This window comes from Cyprinus carpio, chromosome A13 (genome assembly GCF_018340385.1).
Source record: "Cyprinus carpio isolate SPL01 chromosome A13, ASM1834038v1, whole genome shotgun sequence".
In the NCBI taxonomy this organism is placed as follows: domain Eukaryota; kingdom Metazoa; phylum Chordata; class Actinopteri; order Cypriniformes; family Cyprinidae; genus Cyprinus; species Cyprinus carpio.
Genome location: NC_056584.1, coordinates 16,735,930 through 16,757,813, shown reverse-complemented (window position 1 = coordinate 16,757,813; position 21,884 = coordinate 16,735,930). Strand labels below are relative to the sequence as shown.

Below are 21,884 nucleotides of genomic sequence, written 5' to 3'. Positions count from 1 at the left end.
TAAAAGTAGGGAATGTACCGTAACATTTATATATTAATATGCTGCTGGATGTGAAGTGAGGTGGAAGAACATGACAAAACAATATTTGAAAGAGAAAAAATTACTGGATTTTTATTCACATAAAAGCCAAAGCCACTAGATCCAGTAAAATAACTAGAATGTGCGCTATGTACAATGTGATAAATATAAACAAACAATAAATCAGTCCGCTACAGAAAACTCGTTCCACTACAAAGAGCTCAGTTCACTACAGAGAGTTCAAATCGCGATCAAGAGAAAGCATGAACGAACACGCCTAGGCTTTATATATTTATAAAATTAGATTTAAAGTTAATTGACATGCTTGTACGTAGATGTCATAGCCAAAGCAAGTGGACTCAACGCTGGGGTTCACTTGATTCTGTAAAGTAGCAAAATCTTCAGGTGACAAGGGGGCAAGGTATCTCTGGGACAATGACTCCATGTTCAGAGTCAACACTCTGTGGATTCTGGAAGAATAATTCCTCTGCTTGCAAAATCTGGGTGGGAGGGAGTGACCGGCATTGATTACAAGAACAATCACCTTACAAAGTACCATAAGGCAGTATGTTTTACCTATCTTAAGTAATGCATACCTCTGCAAAATCAGGCTCTGACACAGGTGCTTGCAACATCCCAATATTCCAAAGTTGATTCGGTGACAAATTTCCCTCCGTTCGCAAGGGATGACAGTTCCACATCTCTATGAAATGCTGCAAATCTGTGTGTATTCTGGGGATGAAAACATATCTCACACAGAATAGGTGAACAGCATTAGACAGGTCAATTAATCCCTCCTCTTCCAAGCTGTGGAGAACATTGTAGTAGCTTGATGTTACAGCAGTCCAAACATCTCTCCATAGCCGTTCCACTCTAAGGCAGAGAAAAGTGTAAGGTGTTGATTTAACGGCAAAGCATTTTAAAAGGTTTACATAAAAAATAAAAAAAGTGCAACAAAAAAAAAAAAGTATAAGAAAAATACATTAACCATGCTCTCCTATTTAATTACCTCTGGTTATGCACGCTTTTGCCAGCAATAAAGCTGCCACGGCCAGTTCCTCGCACAGTAAACATGCACCGAGCAATGTCTACATTCTCAACCCCTTGGGTCTGCTCGTACTCTAAAACAGTCAGAAAGAGCAGTTTTTGATTATTAGAAGTATTATGTGTGTTGGTTCCAAGTCAAGAGCCTTAAATCTACAACCTAGGGCTGCCCAATGTATTGTTTTATCATCGATATTGCGATGTGCACATCCATGATAGTCACATCACCAAACTCGGCTCAAACAATCGTTTATAGCACGGGCAGTTCCAGTACCTGATTATGACTGGGTACTATGAGTAATCTGTAAAAAGAGTATCTTACAAAAAACTTTCTTCACAATATTTATGCTCACAGTAAATCTGTAAAAAGGGTAAAAACCAAAGTTTTTATATGAAAAAGGATCTTATACAGATCTTTTATTAACCATGTTCCTTTGAAAGAAAAGGTTTGTAACATAATGTGGCTCTTTTTCTGGATACCTTATGAAATGTTTAAAACTGTAGTCATAAGATCCCTAATTATCAGTGGGACCATTTTTGTAAAGAATTTGTGAGAAATCAATCTGTATAATGTGCATACCTTGATGGCCATCCATTTTTTTCTACTCCATCCATGAAAAACCCAAAAGCTGTTTTGGCTTTGTTATTCCCAGCAACATCCAGGTAAAAGATCTGTTCAGGAGTTGGACACAACAGCATAATATTGATATGCAAGATATACAAGAGAAATGATGAAGGGGTGATTAACAAATATGCACCTTCCTTGAAAAGCCATCAACAGCCCCAAAAATCACTATGTTGTACCTATAAAAAAAAAGCCAGTAATCACACATAAAAAAAAAAAGAAATTTGATGATCAGTCTCTTCTGCATTTCTTTGACCCAAAATATAGCAAAAACAGTAATATTGTGAAATACTTTGACAATTTAAAATATAAATATTTTTTACATTATAAATGTCTTTACTGTCAATTTTGATAAATTTTATGCATCATTGCCGTGTATTAATATTAATTTCTTTTTTTGAACAGTAGTGTGTAATGTTACAAAATATTTTATTTCAACTTAACTGTTCTTTTGAACTATTCTATTCATCAAAGAATACAAACAAATTTGTACATAAAAGTTTTCAACATTAATAATGATAAGAAATTTTTCTTGAGCATCGACTCATAATGATTTCTGAAGGATCATGTGACACTGAAGACTGGAGTAATGATGCTGAAAATTCTGCTTTGTTCACAGGAATAAATTACACTACTATATATATATTCACATAGAAAAAAGTTCTTTTACATTGTAATAATTTCACAATAATATTGTTTTAACTGTATTTTGGATCAAATAAATTCAGCTTTCATGAGGCCAAGAGACTTTTTTTCTAAAATATATTTTTTTAAAAATCTACAGATCCAAAACTTTTGGTATGTATAATGAGATTTAGCGATATAACATCAACATCACAAATTACACAAGACAAACGTATGGTAAAGCTATGATTAACATTTAATTAAAAATAAAAGTATTAAAAATTACCTTATCAACTTATGATTCGTGTCTATATAGACAAGAGACAAAGGAGCAGGAACAGAGTATGTACGTCTTTGCGAGCATGACAGCTGGATCATCCTTGAAAGTACTCCTGCACCATCCACACGTTGCAAAGACATTTTTACTCTTCTCCATGTAACTCGATGTCCCATTGCTTGTAGAGACCCTTTCACCAGCCTGTATCCCGCATGAGGTGTTCTTCCCTTTATAGATCTAACCTTCTGATCAAGTTCATGATCAGAAAGATCAGAATAGTTGCTCCTAACAGACAGACTTTCCTCTTTCATTCGCCTGTATAAGGTTGATCTTGAAATGCCATGCACTTCGGCCAAAGAGGCCAGAGGTAAGTGCATGCTGAGCAAATCTTGGAGAGTTTCTTTTTGTATGTTTAGTCTGGGACGCCCCACACTTCCACTCCATTCAGGTACAGCTACATTGTCCAACAATGGAGGGACAACACTCTTTGAAAGATAATTGGCAATAACTTCATTTAACTGTTCTAGAGCACCCACCACACCCTGGGGTATGTCTATATATGATGCTCCAGCTCGAACAAACTGTAACTCCTGACAGCAAACAAATTGGAGATATTCAAAGTCAATGGGATGCCTATTAACAATGCAACCAAGTCTATCCACAGACCTATGCAAAATCTGCCATTGTGTAGTCCTGCAAAGAGAAACATTTAAAAACAAAATTAGCTGATGTAACAAATACATAAAATTCAAAAGCATATATATTAACTGTGCACTCAGTTTTTGACTAAATCAAAATTAAGTTAATTGATCACAAATTACAATCACTGTTATTTCTTTACTTAAAGGTACTATGTAACTTTTGGAGTTCTAGAGACATGCAGTTTCGTTAACAGACTCAATGCACTTGTTCTAAATAATCTATCAACTCAATGTTTGATCCAAAGTTTTCAGAATTATGCTCCAAATGGCGTGACGTCACGCGGGACGCCTATATTTTTACCCCAGAACCTAGGCCCAACTCTACGAACATCGAAAATAGTGCCTCTCAACCTTTATGCTGAGAAAATCCAAATGTGATTATGAATGTCAGCTCAGCTAGCAACACTGGACATCGACCACACACGGCAAACGTTACTAATGGTGGCTCTGGCTGCTAGTGTTGGCTAACGTTAATAAAATCTAGTCAACGGTAACACTAACTACAGACTGGTCTAGCCAACGTTAAGTATTTAAATGGGACAGCATAAGAAGAGAGAATCATTCAGTTCACTTGTCACTGCGTTTATGATATTAAATTAGTTCTCTTACCCAGTAAACGACCTGTTGCTCGCCATTCTCGCTTCTCTAATCTTCTCGGTGGCAGCAGCAGCGGCGGGAAACCGTAGTGGGCGTGGCCAATTTGTCACTTCAATCGAGGGTGACCAATAGAAAAATGCCTTTCATCCTGGTTGGTAGAGACCGCCCACTGAGCTACAGCTTCACGTGCAAACAAAACTTTTCAATTCGCAAAACTTTTCAACTTGCAAAAACTTTTCAGCTTGCAAACCTATTCACCTCGCAAGCAAAATATTTTGACCCGCAAAAAAGACAGCAGAAAAGAGAGCAAAATGTGTGGGTTTGGGATGAAAAGTTCTCGAAGTGCACAAGGAAAAATAAAGGTTTTCAAAGATTTACACGCACTGCAAATAATTCTGTTATCAACTTCTTTATTTTTGAGCCTTAAGAATACTTTTTTTGCAATATATATATATATTTTAGTTACAAAATAAGTTAGTTTTACTCTCAAACACAATATGTTTTTTTGAATAAAAAAGACACAAAAGAAACTCCATAGGGTATGAGATTCAACCGATTCATTCAAACGGCTGATTCATTTAGGAAAGCATTTGATTTTGACAGCGTTAAGAGATTGAACTCACTGAACAAACTCGTTTGTATCAATAGATTCGTTCAAAAAACGCTGATTCATTCAATAAGTAAACACGGTCCATTGCTCAGAGATGCAAAACAGTGCTCTGATCTTTGTCTGGAAACTTATTTTCATTGGCAAAATTGAGCAAAAAACAAGCAATATTATGTCACAATTGCTTTACTGAACTTGTATAAAATGATTATTAAATGTGTTCTGCTGATATCTGCAGAAAAAACGGTACTCTTCGCGTGATATAGATAAGTTAACCTATATTAAATTATATAAGTATAAAAAGTACAGAAGCATTTTTGCCTTCTACAATTTAGAATACATTGAATTTTCTTTGAGTTTAAAGACTAATAAAATAACGTACCACTCCGTGTGTGATTTGGTGATATAACCTAAAAGTTCTTGATAATGTCAGATCGCACATAAACTTACAATTTACAACAACCACGTACCCATATTTTTCGCACAAGGCTGCGTATCGCACCAACCAAACTTTCCGCTTGAGTGGAAAATAACATTCCGCAGTTGTACGTACTTGTTTGCACATGAACAAAGGTGTTTTTTGCAGACGACAGACCACTGATTTCGTCAAACCTGCTTTCCTGCAGTCCTTGTTCTTCTGACTATTTTGTAATAAGTAACGAATATTCTTCGGGGAAATGTATTGGAGTAAAAGTATACATTTAAACTACTAAAACAAATTAATTAAAATACTGCACTACTACTGCTAAAGAGTCACTTAATCTGAATACTCCTACTGTTTCAGCTTCGCGAAGCAGGATGGAGGGGAAAAGTATAATTAAAGTTATATTACACCACTGGATAAACTACTATGCAACGTACAATTAACCTAGCCAGAAAAGTGCACATAAATCTGTAAGGCTCATATAAAACAAATAGAAAATAGAACAGCACTTTTGCTAAATTTAGTTAGTACACCTGAGGTTGACAATCGGCATTTTTTACGCATCTCCTTAACTAATAATTTAATGAAAAAGAAAATAGGGTTTGGTACCCTGTTCATGGAAACTGAATTGTATATTAGCAATGTATTTACTCATGATAATAGTATACACAAGTATACAAATAAATATTTGTTTAATGCATAATGAACAACAAAGGAGCAGATGTATCTGATTTTTACTTAAAAATTGCATACTTAAAATCAGGTTGTAAATGGTAACTTTTATGCACTGTATGAATCCCATAATTCTAAAATAGCAAAACACTGCAACATAAGCATAACTCTAATCTTGTATGCATACTGTATTATTAACAAAGAAAATAAACATAGTCAGGGATTGGAAATCAAAAAAAAATATAGTGCAACTTCTAGCAGCATTGTTATCTGCCAAACCAGTGTTGATTACAAAGAAGAAAAAAAAAGCACTTGGAATAGGTTATATATTCAAGTATTTTTGCAAATAGAGGAAAGTACATAAAAATCAAATTTCTTCTGCTGGTTCTCTATTGACTGTGTCCCAGTGCAAGTCGCTGCGCCAATATCTTGAAATTTTCCAATTAATACGGCCTCACGATTTTCATGGAAATGTAGTTCTGTAAGAATAAAAAATGCACATGATATAGTGATTCTCACAGGTACTTAGCTTATGATAATTTGTTTATTTAGTAACAATGTTTGGAAAAGACTTACAGGGAAGAATACAAGAGGATTCCAATAAACAGGATCACCAGTATGAGAAATATGAGACCAATGAAGAGCCATTTGTATCTGCGCCATATTATGAACTTCATGGTCCTTGCATGGATTTGTGAACCAAAGGAAGGACGTATCTGGACGGCTGTTTGAACAAAGTACAACATACAGTATTACTCACATTATCTAATCAAGCATGATACTGAATGGCCAAACATTGATATTCTCATACTTTGGAGGATCTAGTTTGGGGTTCATGTTGGGTTCATCTCTTCCTTTCCCAGCTGGTCTCTCTTCTGCCTCCGTCTCTTCCACCACTTCCAGTGTCATCTCCACTTTACCCTAACGCCACAAAGAGAAACAGTCTTTACCATTTGTACTTTACACATGCAGTTATGCGTCATGTATCTTATTTTTAGCAGTATGCTTGCAAGCTACACTCACAGCAAGGATTTTTTTGCCATCTTCCTCCATGGCACAAGGCCACCAGCCTCTCACTGACTTCTGGGAGAAGAGTGATGTAGGCGTGAGGTTTTGCCTGTTTGGGTTAGCATGCTTAGAGAGCACTTTTCCGGGGTCTTGGCTGGAGGGATGAGGTGAAGCATATCCAACTCCCACCGTGCCTGTTGTCAAAAGCCAATTGCCAAAAAACATGAAAAAATTGCCATGAAAAAAAGAAAGATTAAACATCTAGTGGGTATAAATGTTGATTCGAAGAAGAAAATTCACCTAAGTAATCACCCAAGGAGAATTTGTCATTGTCCCAGATCTGAATGATCAGTTTAGGAGGGATCCTGAACTCAGATTTGTCTAGGTTCCAGAAGTGATCCTGGAAATGAGAAACACATAGTTTGTTGTGATTTATCAATGAATGAAAAACACTTCATACAACATTTATTACACTTTTCCAAACCAGTAACCTTTCTAGACACAAGACACAACTGTTCTGCTGGCAAATAATCAAAGCCAAAGACAAATCTCCAGTTGAAATATCCATCTCCATCTAAAGACCTGTAATGGACATCAGTTTTTTCCTTGTCCTCTTCCATACCTGGCATCCACCTATAAAGACATACAATACTGTTGATAAGTTTCGGGTAGGTATGATTTTTTTTTTCAATGTTTATGAAAAATAGTCTTTTTATGCTCACCAATGCTGCATTTATTTGATCAAAAATACATATAAACAGTAATATTGTGAAATATTGAAACATTACAATTTTAAATAATTTATTTTACTACATTTAATCTATTTTAATTTATTTGAAATTGTAATTTATTCCTGTAATGGCAAAGCTGAATTTCATTCATTTACTCCAGTCTTTAGTCAGTGTCACGTGGTTCTTCAGAATCATTCTAATATGCTGTTTTGATGTTCAATAAATATTTCTTCTTACTATTGATATTGTAAACAAATTGTGCTGATTAATATTTTTGTGGAAACCCTGATACACTTTTTCAGGATTAATAGCAATACTGACACTTTTAATAAATTGAATGCATCCTTTCTGACCAAAGTGTTAATTTCTTTCAAAAATACTTAGTGATCCTGAACTTTTGAACAGTAGTACTATGCTAATTTTATAATCAACATATTACCCCTTTCACATAGATGTCACTCATGTTTTCTCCTGTGATGCTGGTTTTCGTCCAGGATAACTTCGGGTCCGGTATTCCAAACAATGGCTCGCAGGAAATCCCTTCAATGTAAAGGGACACATTACAACATCAGTCACACATAAGTAGTTTTGACAGTTGTGAGGAACAGTAGATTGTACTTTTTGGGTTTCCGAGGAGTGATGTCACAAAGGGGTCCTGGAATACCAAGGTTTTTGGGGAATATTTCAACCCACATCTGGATTTTGCCCTGCAAAGGTAAAATGAACATGAGTGACACAGACAGTACTTCGGATAAAATCACTGCAAAGTTTTTGAGTATGTATTAGAAAAAGCTGAGGATGTGGGGACTGACCTGAGAGGAGAGTGGGGCTGGTAGGTGCTGCACAGGGTCCTGGTCTTACAATGCTCTGGGACGAGGCCTTGCCTCCTCAACACATGCAAGCAGATTCGCTCCTTAGGTGGGCCCCGATGTGGATGGATGGTTTTATTGGCACGCTATGAGCAAAGTAATATCCATTTGTGTTTTCATTGCTTATTTACTGTATTATGAAATGCTTATTTAACAATATATGTTGCTGAAAGTTCCACACCAAAGTATAAACGCAACATACATCATGTACACTTGTGCTGAATCAGGTAAAACTACAGTAACAACAAATTGTACCTTTATTTACTACATAAGGGGTTCTTAAGTTCATATTCAGACTATCTGACTAAGTCTCATATGTGACCCTGGACCACAAAACCAGTCTTAAGTCACTGGGGTATATTTGTAGCAATAGCCAAAAATACATTGTATGGGTCAAAATGATTGATTTTTTCTTTTATGCCAAAAATCATTAGGATATTAAGTAAAGATCATTTCCTACCATAAATATATCAAAACTTCATTTTTGATTAGTAATATGCATTGCTAAGAATTCATTTGGACAACTTTTTTTGCACCCTCAGATTCCAGATATTTAAATAGTTGTATCTCGGACAAATATTGTCATATTCTAAAAAACCATACGTCAATAAAAAGCATTTACTTCTTATTATCAACATTGAAAACAGTTGTTCTGCTTCATATTTTTTAGGAAACAATGATACATTTTTTTGATGAATAGAAAGTACAAAAGAACAGGCATTATTTAAAATCTCTTTGAAAAATATTTTGAAATAGAAATCTTTTGTGACATTATAAATGAATTTGCTGTCACTTTTAAATCAATTTAATGCATCTCTTCTAAATGATATTATATAAACTACCGTTCAAAGATGTTTATAAAATTTCTTTAAAAAAAAATGTACTGACCCCAAACATTTGAACAGTAGTTTATGTACATGATGTTGAGGTCAAGACAAGGTCTAAATAGTTTGAATAAGCATACCCAGTTCATCTAGTCTGTAATCTCGTCCTCCAAATGACAGGAAACTTCCATCATCTGCAATTTGAGGAGCAGGAATTCCTCTCATCCTGGCTAGATTCGCTAGGATCTGAGATGGTTTGAGCTGGTCCCTCCACTGGTTCACACCAGATCTTTTTCAAACATATTTCAAATATCACAATATCAAGTACATGTAAATGTCTAGTAACAGGCAATGAGCTGATGATAAAACTTTATGTGAAAAAGTGGCCACTGGTAAGATAACACTTACACACAGTAAGATTTGGGATTCCACAATGTGAGCCAAAACCGAGAAAGAAGTCGATTCTCAAGGTCTATGATTGTTTCTCCAACCTTCTCATCAGAGCTAAGCAGGTCATAATCATAGATGGAAATCTTCAAGTCCTTGTCTTGTGGAATGTAGCAGCTCAGTTCAAACACTCTGTGAACAAATGTTAAAATCGTTTTTAAAAATCTCAACAGCAAAATCAGAAGTACACAAATATCTGTATGTAAATGCATCAGTATTCATATTCTCACCTTCCAAATTCTGGATTTAGAGTGTTTGGTTTGTAGTGATCTCTGTCATCAATCGTTTTCTTCCCCAGATAAAGCTTGATGTAGGGATCACACTTCAAAAAGAAAGCATATGAACATGTTACATGTCAAACATGTCAAATGTGATACTTTGTAAACCTTCCTTCAAAGTCTTTTATTGTTTTACTTGTGAACTGGCTATATACTCACCATGCCATTGTTGTCTTTCGGCTGCAGGTCAAGGCAGCGTATGATGTAGATTCTGACCAGGCATTCCTGAGGACAGCTCTCAGGCAGCTCCCTAAACTGTCGTGGTGGGTCTGAGACATTTGGGTCATCTGACAAGGGATACACTCGAAAGGATCCCTGTGAATATAGTCATACCATATCATCAAGTCAAATTTGCTTGGTTAGATGTCGACCAGTAGATGGCACTCTAATATAACCTATACTCTTTTTGTTGCTTTTTTTTGTGTGTCCAAATTCCTCTCTCCAACTTTTCTCCATGTTTAGAGTTGTCCAGAATCCCCTCTATTTGTAAAACTTGCCTTGTAGCAAAATGCTCTCAAAAATGTTTTCATTATTACATAATACTTCAGACCATTAGGGGAAAATTCTTTCTCAAACATCCTGAGATTAAATGCCTTACACAAGGTCACAATAGTCATAGGGCGGGTTTGTAATACCCGTAAAGTCTCCCCTACTTGGACTGAACCAGCAACCTTGTGTTAGCAACCTAGATAATTAATGACAAGGAAAACTACCACCCTTATAAAAAAAAGCCACTCAATTCAAAAGCAAAGGAAGCTCAGTGCATAGCTGACTGGCACAGACTTGCCTTGAACTCTCCCATACAGAGGGGTCTTCCCCTTTCATCTTCGGTTTTGCCCCTCTGTAACTTGAATGTAGTGCTGAAGTCTGTCAGCCCTCTGAATTCTGGGACCACCTCAAGCTCTGTGTTATAAACCTGAAAACAGTACAAATTTTAACACTGTTCAATTACATAACAATGGTCATACCTTATCTGCTTTGAAACATATGCAGGATGCAAATATCTAAACAGGATGGTAAGCCTGGGCAAGTAAAACTCACTGTTAAAAGTGTCAATATCCTTTCTGGAGATAAGGGCCGCACTTTTCTTGCTCGTTAATGGAGGCATAGAATTTGCTCCACCCAGTCCACTGTATCCTCTTCCTACAATAGATTGTGGTATAATAGAAGTGAGTTTTGTCTTTAAGATGCTGTAAACAATCTGTCCGCAGCTATTTGTGCCATAATAGCATAGTTTCCAGACGGTTATATAATGACAGAAAAAGGCTATTTATTTTTCTTTCTACTGGCAGTGGGAAAACCACAAATGAGTAGCAATAGAAAAACAAGATGTAGACTAATTATCATAAGGGTTGCAAAATATGAAATTGCTCAGATCTGTTCACTGTACCTGTTTAGAAGGGCTGGGCATTCTGTCCCCCATATCAATGACAACATGTCTGGGAGCTGCAGACATCATGGCCACTGAGACATACACATTATACATGAGATAATTAAAGTGTGTATATATGGAATCATATATGTTTATATGGACTAATATATACAGTAATATATTAATTCAAAATGAATTGAAATACAATGTTACCCTTGGCGGACATTGCCACCTCGTTGGTTACTATGTAAGGATCACATCTGAACTCCTCCAGGGAGTTTATAGTACACTGTCCAACGACTGGTTTCCGACCAAAGGGTCTGTGGTCAATAACTTTGAGCACAATGGGCGGAGTGTACATCTCATCTTTAGGGAGAAGCTGAAGAGAAAGAGAGAGAGAGAGAGTGTGTGAGAGAGAGACAAAAGGTGTGAGAGAGAGACAAAAGATCCTAACAGAGACTGTTAGGATCTGCTTGTTCAAAACCAACAACGCTTCACTTACAAAACAAAACTACTTTGTATTTGTGTGTGTGTTTTTACTTTATGTACAGTATTAGGATCAAAACATACTTAAATCTGGAAGAAGGGCAGATTTAATATACAAATCATGGTCTTTTAAAAACAAGATTTTAGTGATGCTTGTCCAAGCAGCAAAACCTGCCTCCACAATCCTAGTGTTCTGAGTCAGTTGTTGTTATTCTTGGTTGCTACAGTGTTCTTGATGGTTGTTAGGGCATTAATTGCTTACTGACCTATGTTAAAAGAGACCACTCTAAAGTCTCTCTAAAGTGGTATTCTTAGTCTGTGGTATTTTTTTAGCCCATTTCTCATTCCTAAAAATAAAAAGTATAGTTAATCTATGCACAACACCCAGTTTCTTTAAATCTCTAACCATTAAAATGAGCAAAAGCACCATAGCACAGCTTGCAATTGTGGGCCATTCTGTTCATGAGAGAAGCTGGAAATAGAGCTGAAGGCTCTCTAAGATTTTTGTGGCAAAAATCCTTCTATCCCATGTTTTGTATACACACATTTCAGCATTTTTTTTTTAGGTTAGTGAAAAGCTATTTCTTTGGGTTAAGGAGGTGCTGTACCACTTTGAGGAACAGGACAGATCCAGGAAAGTTGGGATTTTTCTTGATGTTTTTGATGATTGCAGTCTGAACAGTCTGCCCTCCACATTCAACTATAAGGCTGGGGGAGGACACTGTAGCCAGCTGATATGCCTTCATGTTCCTTAAACCCCAGGCCAGGATCTGTCAAAACACACAGTATGAGACACTGGCAGTAATTTTGTTTGGTTTCAGCTCATTATTCGTAAGGATGACTGCCTTACCTCGATTGCGGTGAGTTGCACCACAGGCCTGATTCCCTGCGGAACCATGTACAGATTCTCACTTCTTCGAGGTGGGACCAGAGGAAGGTTAACGTCATTTGCCTGAGGTCGACAATGAACAGCATAGTGGATAAGCAAATGATAATGGTGCTATGGTTAAAGGGTTAGTTCACCCAAAAATGAAAATTTGGCTGTGTTTTACTCACCCCCGAGGCATTCTAAGTGTATGTGACTTTCTTCTTTCAGACGAATCCAGTCGGAGTTATATTAAAAATTGTCTTTGATCTTTCAAGCTCTATCATTGCAGTCAGCGGGTGTTGCATTGCTTCAGTCCAAAAGAAGTGAAATAAAAAGTGCTCTTCCATAAAAAAAAAAGTGTCTCAAATGGCTCCGGGGGGTGAACAAAGGCCTCCTATAGCGAATTGATGCGTTTTTGTAAGAAAAATATCCATATTTAAAATGTAATAATCACTTGAATCTAGCTTGCGCTCACTGTTGTAAACAGAAGCAGCTCCGGGGGAATGACGTATGAGGTCAGCATTGCACATGCACCGCTGAGAAGTGACGCACACGGAAAATGCAGCAGAGAGATCAAAAGAAAACAACGGTCACTAATAATAAGTACAAAATGAAGATTTATAAAGAAGAATGTCGGAGGATTTCGATATAAGCCAAGAGGAGACTGGGTTTCCTTTGCTAAAGTAAGGAAACTTTGCTTCTTTTGATCCTGTAAACAAATATTGGTTTTCACGAGACTCACCAGCACATGCGCAAAGCTGACCTCATACGTCATGCTCCTGGAACTGCTTCTGTGTACAACTGTTGGCACAAACTAGATTAAAGTGATTATTACGTTATGAATATGAATATTTTTCTTACAAAAACACATCGAGTCGCTAAACGAGGCCTTTGTTCACCCCCTGGAGCTGTGTGGGAAACTTTTTATGGATGGGCACTTTTTATTTCACTTCTTTTGGACTGAAGCAATGCAACACCTGCTGACTGCAATAATAGCGCTTGAAAGATCAAAGACAATTTTTAATATAACTCCGACTGGATTCATCTGAAAGAAGAAAGTCATATACACCTAGGATGCCTCGGGGGTGAGTAAAACGCAGCCTAATTTTAATTTTTGGTTGAACTAACCCTTTAAGAGTCACACTATTGGTGACAACAGTTAGGCCATTCGGTAAAACTGCAATTCTCTAGTTGCACGTTTCCTTGGTAGTGGTGATTTAGCTAAATTTTCACAAAACATACTGGCTACACCCTGAAAATCTGAAACTGCAGACAATCCTATGATTACAAACAGTATTTAGATTAGTAACTACTGTTTATATGGACAGAAGACAATGAGTATTCTGCTAAATATATTTACATCAAACACATTTGATTCTAAACTACTGTTTTCAAAACATTTTTAATAAAAAAACAACCATATGTGTTTAGGTTTACTCTATAAGGTTTACATTTTTTTCTCAACTTCCATCACTGCATTATCGACACTATTTTCCTGTTCAATACTGTAAAGCTGCTTTGACACAATCTGTATTGTATAAAGCTCTATGCATATAAAAGTGACTTGACTTGACTATAGATAATAAATGTTATATGATAAAAAAATTATATATGATAACAATATATATTAATAATAAATACATTCAGTCATGTTTTAAAGTGTTTATTAATGTATGGGTAGCAGGGTTATTATTGTTAACTAAAACAAAAATTATCAAAACATTTTTGTTAATTGAAATAAAGCTTACAGTATATCTATCATTAGGTAAAAAGTATTTCAGTGAGTTGCAAAGGCAACATTTTTTTTACATTTTTGTTTAGTTGTTTAGGTTTAGTTTAAGTTTAGCACCAAAATTACTAACTGGAAACCAAACTAAAACTTAATTAAGCCTCAATAGTAATATTAAAAGAAAACAAAAAATAATACAAATGACAAAAGCACTAAAATAAAGTTAAAACAAAATCTGAATGTATAGAATTAAAAGCTAATTCAAAATATTAATAAAACTATAACAGTATATAAAGGTAATTAAAATAACACTGATGTATAGTGGGAGAAAAATATTAACACACGACAAGTAAGAATAAAAACAACCTTATCTTTGAGCAAGAGCTCAGCTGCTACCAGCATTTCTCCTGCATTTCGTCCCTTCATGGTGATGGGGAACCAGAGGAGTTTAGGTGTTAATGGCGTGGCAGGGTTTAGCTTCACTACTGGAGGACACGTGCATCTGCCCATCGGCTCATCCTTCCCCTGCAACACATCCATGGGTCAAGATCAACATGCAGCGCTTTTTGAAGATTCCCCGAAGGCCAGAGTTTGGATTAACAGAGAGTCATACCACTTGGTCATTATCATAAACTTCCAGAACAACACTGGGTGGGTTATGAGCGATGGTCTGAGGGTCTCCGTAGATTTCAATGTCATCAAAAATAAGGGTTTGATCCCATGTGGGGTTGAGACTGGACTTAACAATCTCTGTAGTCTTGCTGACATGCAAGAATGACACATACACATAGGGATCTGTAAAAAAAAAAAAGATCAGTCAGACGATATTTATAATTAAAAAACATGTGTAAGGTGAATTGTGTTCATATTAAATGAAAAATTCCTCACCAGAAAAGCTGTCTTTGTCCATAGGCAGAAGATTCTTGTCTTGATATGCATAGACTCTGAGATGATAGATGAATGACTCTGTTCGCAAGATACAGTTTAAAATAACAAATATAGTCACATTGTTATAAAGTCACAATTACGAAACAAGTAATATATATGTATATAAATACAAATCAGCATATTAGAATACACTGAAGAATGAAGTAATGGCTGCTGAACTTTGAACGGTAGTGTAACAGTAGAGTAATTTAAAGCAGCTAGGTGTTTGGTGCTTCCCTTTTGTATTATAATACCATTAATCAGCACCACTAACTCAGGATTTCTATTGGCTCCCTAACTATTCTTGTTGTTTAGTTTTGTGCAGATTGTCAGGAAGAGGAGGGGCGTGTTAGTCTCAGAGATATAATCAGTGTAGAGAATTTAGAAGGAGTTCTTTAATCAGTAGGGATGTATAAACATTACTCACTGTCAAATCTGCAAAACACAGTGGGTGTGTTGGCACCGAAGAGTTTAGCCGGGTCCTTTTTGCTGCCTTTCTCGTCATCATCTATTCCCTATCAGCAAATAAAAACAAGTGAGGAAGAGGTGGCTTTTTAAAACATTCAACATCCTTCAATATAAAGCTCTAAATAAAATAAGTCATGTAATTTTTAATCAAACAACAACCACAGGAAAGGTTCAAAAACAAACAATAATACATTTAATCCTGTTTAATCCTGTGTTAGAGATAAATAAATGAACAAATACAGTATGTCTAAGGTTGTCCCCTACCCAAAACAGAATCTATTTCAAACAACTAGTTCTGACAGTCATTCAAGACAATCAGTGGACTAACCAAAGCCCCTTCCAGATTAAAGATAGCCGACGGGCCCACACGTTCAGCTGGCGCCATTTTCCTCCTCCAGCGTCTGCGGCGGAATGTGTCAGAGGAACGCTCCTTCCTGTGGAACTTCCACCCAATCAGAGACGAGTATTCCCAGCCATCGCCAATGTCCTTCTTCTGTTGTGAAAACATTGAATATGCATATTACAGACAATATCTGACTAATGATTTTTACTAATATTCAATCTGAAATGAAAGTCGAAATTGAAAGTTGTAGTACAAGACAACAGTGCAAGTCAATATTGTACAAATCAGTAAAATTCCATACTAAAAATCAGAAAGTAACAGTACTGAGGAGTTCTCACCTCTGTAGTGGGTGTGTCTGATATCTTCCTGCGGGGTCGGACCAGTCTTTTCCTGCGATGGATGTGGTACATTTTCTCAGCAGCACCCCAGGACCTGGGCTTATCATCAGGAGGAATGGTGACTCCGTATTCCCATCCTGACATCCAACACAAACAATGGAAAAACAGATGTTAAAGTATTGGAATGAGCTGGAATCATGTAAGGGATGCTTCCCGGATTACTCCAGTCTTCAGAGTCACATGATCCTTCAGAAATAATTATATGTTGATTTAGTGCTGAAGAAACATTTCTTATCAGTATCAGTGTTGAAAACAATTGTGCTATCTAATATGGTTGTGGAAACATTTTTAAGAATTCTTTGATGAATAGAAAGTTCAAAAAGAACAGCATTCATTTGAACTATAAATCTTTTGTAACAATAACATAACTGGCTTTTAATCCTGGTTGTCAGAATTCCTGACCTTTCTCATCCACTGCCCTGTTGCTGTCAAAATTCCAGTCATCTTCCCAAATCCATCCTGGAGGACACTCAATCTCTTGAGGGTTCTGGGCCTTTTCTCCATTCTGCACAGAACAAATCACATCATTCAATACTTGAAGTGGTCATTCACCCAAAAATGACAATTCTATCATTGTTTCCTCACCCTCATGTTTCTCCAAACGTGAATAACTTTCTTTCTTCCATGGAGAAATGTGACATTTTGAATAATTTCAAGGGCATTTCAAGTACACAAAGACCATGAAAGTATCATTAAAAGTCTTCTGAAGCCATACAGTATGCAATAGTTTGGTGTGATGAAAAACACTGAAATTTAAATTAATTGTTATTGGCTGAATATTCTTCCACTCTGTGGGCCATTAACTCAAGAATCAGTTTGAACTACTGAGGCAGGGAGTCAAACTTGAAAACCAAATCACACACACGATATGAATGAATGAATCAGAAATGGATAAACTGATTCATTTAAAAGAATCAATGATTCATTCATAAAATCATTCATCTCTGCTTATCTCATGAACCCAGAGGTTCATACTTTTATTGTGCTTTGTGATTAAAAAGATGCCCATGATTTTCGTTAAAATCTCACCTTCTTGTTCCACAGAAAGAAAATTCATAAATTCAGTTTGAAACATGAGAATGAATCAATAATTCAATGATCATAATTTTCATTCTAAAATATCTAAAATTGAGGTTTGGAGGTTGTGAACTTTCTATGCGGCCACAGGAAGTGAGAAAAGTTCAGCTGCTTCAAATTTCCATACTATATTCAGAATTCAAAACTGAAATACTATGTATTTAATGTGACATTAAATGTTGCTCTTTCTCCTTGACTCTGTAGCGCTTGTTCTCTCACCACATCAGTAAAAGGTTCATCGGCAGGTTTCCATTCTCCACCAGGGAAACGGGTTTCATTTTGGTAGACCTCATCTGTGAATTCAGAATGTCCTGCGTCAGCCTCTGTAAGCAGACTGAGTCAAGCACAGAAACCACAGCTGGGGTGTTAGCGACACATTTATTTCAGCACACACAAAACAGTCAAACAAACACTGAGCCAAGGCCATGACACAGTACAGGGTAGGGAGTGGGGTCAGTGTAAGAGGCCAGGAAGAGTAAAAAAACTGAGCTGACTATATAAACACAGAGTAGATAGAGCCTGGCAGAGAGGCTGTTTATGTTACAGCAGGGCCGACTACGGCGGTGTGCCAACTACCACAATTTCCTCTGATTGTCCGCTAGACAGAACTAAATAGACTCTAAAACACTTTACTTATTCCACTTTATTAGGTTTATTCTTAAATCAAGACAAAATATTTGGCCAATGGGATGAGAAAAATAAACTTCATCTAATATTTTTTTCTTATTAATTTATATAATTTTGCGTATCAAGTGAATTAATAGTGTATAAAACATTTAGATATAATTTACCGGAAAAAAGACAAAATACTGATTAATACTTTTTTTGCAGTGCAGTATAGTTTAAGCTGAGTGGGTGCTATAAAGTAAAGCTCAATAACCACACTAATCATACCAACATAAAATTTACATATTGAAAACATGCAATCATATATTGCATTTATCACATATAACGTGGCTTACCTGCGCTCGGGGTCAATGAACCAGTCTCCTTCCCACTCCCAGCTCCTGGGTGGCATGAAACGTTCCTGCTTCAGTTTTACTTTTCCTGTCACATCTGAATACTTGTGGCGGCCAACTAGACCCGTGGTTCCCCACTTCCCAAAAACTTGAGCCTGATTCTCGTACTAACACAGGAGAACAGCAAGGGTCGTCATATTGTTACTAAGGGAAGTTCCACAAAACAGGTCACAACAAACTTCAGTATTATATAAGTTTCACATCAGTGTCCACTTTTACTAACCATCTCTGCATACACACTGAATGTTCCCTCTGCAAAGCTGTTGAAATTCTTCTCATGTGCAGACAGACCCAACCACATGTTCACACGCAGCTGCACAGGTATCTTGAGACCTTTGTTTTTGTCCATTGGGTACTGAAAACAAGAAGTTTACATTTAATCTTAATCTTTTTTTTATTTCGAATTTAATCTGGAATATTGCATTACTTTATTAGGAAACAATGAGGGAATGAGACTGGGAAATGTAACAGACACAAACTGGTATTGCATATTACATTAAATGCCAGGTCACATCTCTGACACGATTTAATCAAAAAATTATTTTTCCCCCTTTCGAATATGAGTATGTTCAAGGGCTTATAAACTTACTAACTAAACTATAATTCACAACAATGTTGTCAAATACATAGCCACAGATTTATTTTTACAGCATGTTTAATCTTTGCTTTAATTAAAAATGATAATTTATCTTCTAAAGTTATTATACTTTACTATCATACTTAATAATAATTAATGATAATTTTTGAAATATTATTTATTGACTACACTGAATATTTGTATTTTACAAATTAAAATAGTTATTAGAAATGGTGACAAACTAGACGTTAGAAAGGTTTACCAGCAAAATGACCTAAAATATACATCTTCTCTTATAAATATATGAACCTTTAGGCCTAAACATGAAATCTTTATTAGGAATAATAAAAGAGTCATGGACCAATCTAACTTTCACTTACAAAATGGTAATTTTTACCTGCATAAATATGCTTTGGGTCCTGCCACAGTACTTGCCGATGGCCTGCTCGCTGTGGGTGGAGTAGAGAACCTGATTGGCTGGGATGCGGGCGTAGGCCACACGTTTCTCTCCTCTCAGCATCCATATGATAACATCAGGCATACTGTTCTGAGGCTGTATTGTGAATATAAACAAACACGTGAATGTTCGAAGGGCTTTTGATTATGCATATTTGACTTTTGGATATACAACATCCCCTTCTGCTAACAAACTCTAACTCAGTAGTATAAGATTAGTGTCTCATGAGGCAATGCCAAACCTCCTCTGTGATCTGCTGTAGTCGCTCCAGCCAGTCCTCTATATCAGGCATTGTGGCTCTAACATCAACAGCCTCCTCCCTCATGCGAATAGCCGCCTCTTTGACACTGGCCATGGTTTTGTCACGCAGATTCTTGATCTGAATATCAAGCGCTGTCAGATTCGGCTTACCCTCCAAATCTGGTAACTGGTAACTAATAGCAACAAGATTGACGTTAATCACGTGGTAAGTGAATAATGATAGTCACAAGGCAGTGTTCTTTTTCACATTTTTACATGTTATTTTTTTGTTGTTGTTTTAGTTTGTGTTTTTTGACAAAATTTTTTTTTTTTTTAATTCAGCCAATTTGTTTTTATATCATATGTATTCATTTTAGTCCATTATACTTTCTCTGCAATGGCATATACAGGTGCTGGTCATATAATTAGAATATCATCAAAAAGTTGATTTATTTCACTAATTCCATTCAAAAAGTGAAACTTGTATACAGGTCCTTCTCAAAAAATTAGCATATTGTGAAAAAGTTCATTATTTTCCATAATGTAATGATAAAAATTAAACTTTCATATATTTTAGATTCATTGCACACCAACTGAAATATTTCAGGTCTTTTATTGTTTTAATACTGATGATTTTGGCATACAGCTCATGAAAACCCAAAATTCCTATCTCAAAAAATTAGCATATCATGAAAAGGTTCTCTAAACGAGCTATTAACCTAATCCTATCTCAAAAAATTAGCATATTTCATCCGACCAATAAAAGAAAAGTGTTTTTAATACAAAAAAGTCAACCTTCAAATAATTATGTTCAGTTATGCACTCAATACTTGGTCGGGAATCCTTTTGCAGAAATGACTGCTTCAATGCGGCGTGGCATGGAGGCAATCAGCCTGTGGCACTGCTGAGGTGTTATGGAGGCCCAGGATGCTTCGATAGCGGCCTTAAGCTCATCCAGAGTGTTGGGTCTTGCGTCTCTCAACTTTCTCTTCACAATATCCCACAGATTCTCTATGGGGTTCAGGTCAGGAGAGTTGGCAGGCCAATTGAGCACAGTAATACCATGGTCAGTAAACCATTTACCAGTGGTTTTGGCACTGTGAGCAGGTGCCAGGTTGTGCTGAAAAACGAAATCTTCATCTCCATAAAGCTTTTCAGCAGATGGAAGCATGAAGTGCTCCAAAATCTCCTGATAGCTAGCTGCATTGACCCTGCCCTTGATAAAACACAGTGGACCAACACCAGCAGCTGACATGGCACCCCAGACCATCACTGACTGTGGGTACTTGACACTGGACTTCAGGCATTTTGGCATTTCCTTCTCCCCCCAGTCTTCCTCCAGACTCTGGCACCTTGATTTCCGAATGACATGCAAAATTTGCTTTAATCCGAAAAAAGTACTTTGGACCACTGAGCAACAGTCCAGTGCTGCTTCTCTGTAGCCCAGGTCAGGCGCTTCTGCCGCTGTTTCTGGTTCAAAAGCACACGCCTGTGCACGGTGGCTCTGGATGTTTCTACTCCAGACTCAGTCCACTGCTTCCGCAGGTCCCCCAAGGTCTGGAATCGGTCCTTCTCCACAATCTTCCTCAGGGTCCGGTCACCTCTTCTCGTTGTGCAGCGTTTTTTTGCCACACTTTTTCCTTCCCACAGACTTCCCACTGAGGTGCCTTGATACAGCACTCTGGGAACAGCCTATTCGTTCAGAAATTTCTTTCTGTGTCTTACCCTCTCGCTTGAGGGTGTCAATGATGGCCTTCTGGACAGCAGTCAGGTCGGCAGTCTTACCCATGATTGCGGTTTTGAGTAATGAACCAGGCTGGGAGTTTTTAAAAGCCTCAGGAATCTTTTTCAGGTGTTTAGAGTTAATTAGTTGATTCAGATGATTAGGTTAATAGCTTGTTTAGAGAACCTTTTCATGATATGCTATTTTTTTGAGATAGGAATTTTTGGGTTTTCATGAGCTGCATGCCAAAATCATCAGTATTAAAACAATAAAAGACCTGAAATATTTCAGTTGGTGTGCAATGAATCTAAAATATATGAAAGTTTAATTTTTATCATTACATTATGGAAAAAAATGAACTTTTTCACAATATGCTAATTTTTTGAGAAGGACCTGTATTATATTCATTCATTACACACAGACTGATATATTTCAAATGTTTATTTCTTTTAAT

The 21,884-nt window shown here is 36.6% G+C and overlaps 2 long non-coding RNA genes and 1 pseudogene across 2 annotated transcripts; all 3 read right to left on the bottom strand.

Annotated features, from left to right (window-relative positions):
* Positions 1–384: 384 nt before the first annotated feature.
* LOC122147247 lies at positions 385–1,120 on the bottom strand. The gene is made up of 3 exons (XR_006161519.1): positions 1,028–1,120; positions 615–891; positions 385–518 (listed from the first exon to the last, which is right to left on the bottom strand). It is a non-coding gene; the product is annotated as an uncharacterized LOC122147247 (long non-coding RNA).
* Positions 1,121–1,464: 344 nt separating this feature from the next.
* On the bottom strand, positions 1,465–2,665 carry LOC122147248. Its single transcript, XR_006161520.1, has 3 exons — positions 2,598–2,665; positions 1,821–1,866; positions 1,465–1,734 (listed from the first exon to the last, which is right to left on the bottom strand). It is a non-coding gene; the product is annotated as an uncharacterized LOC122147248 (long non-coding RNA).
* Positions 2,666–6,052: 3,387 nt separating this feature from the next.
* Positions 6,053–21,884, bottom strand: part of LOC109094066 — a 31,060-nt pseudogene continuing 15,228 nt past the window's right edge.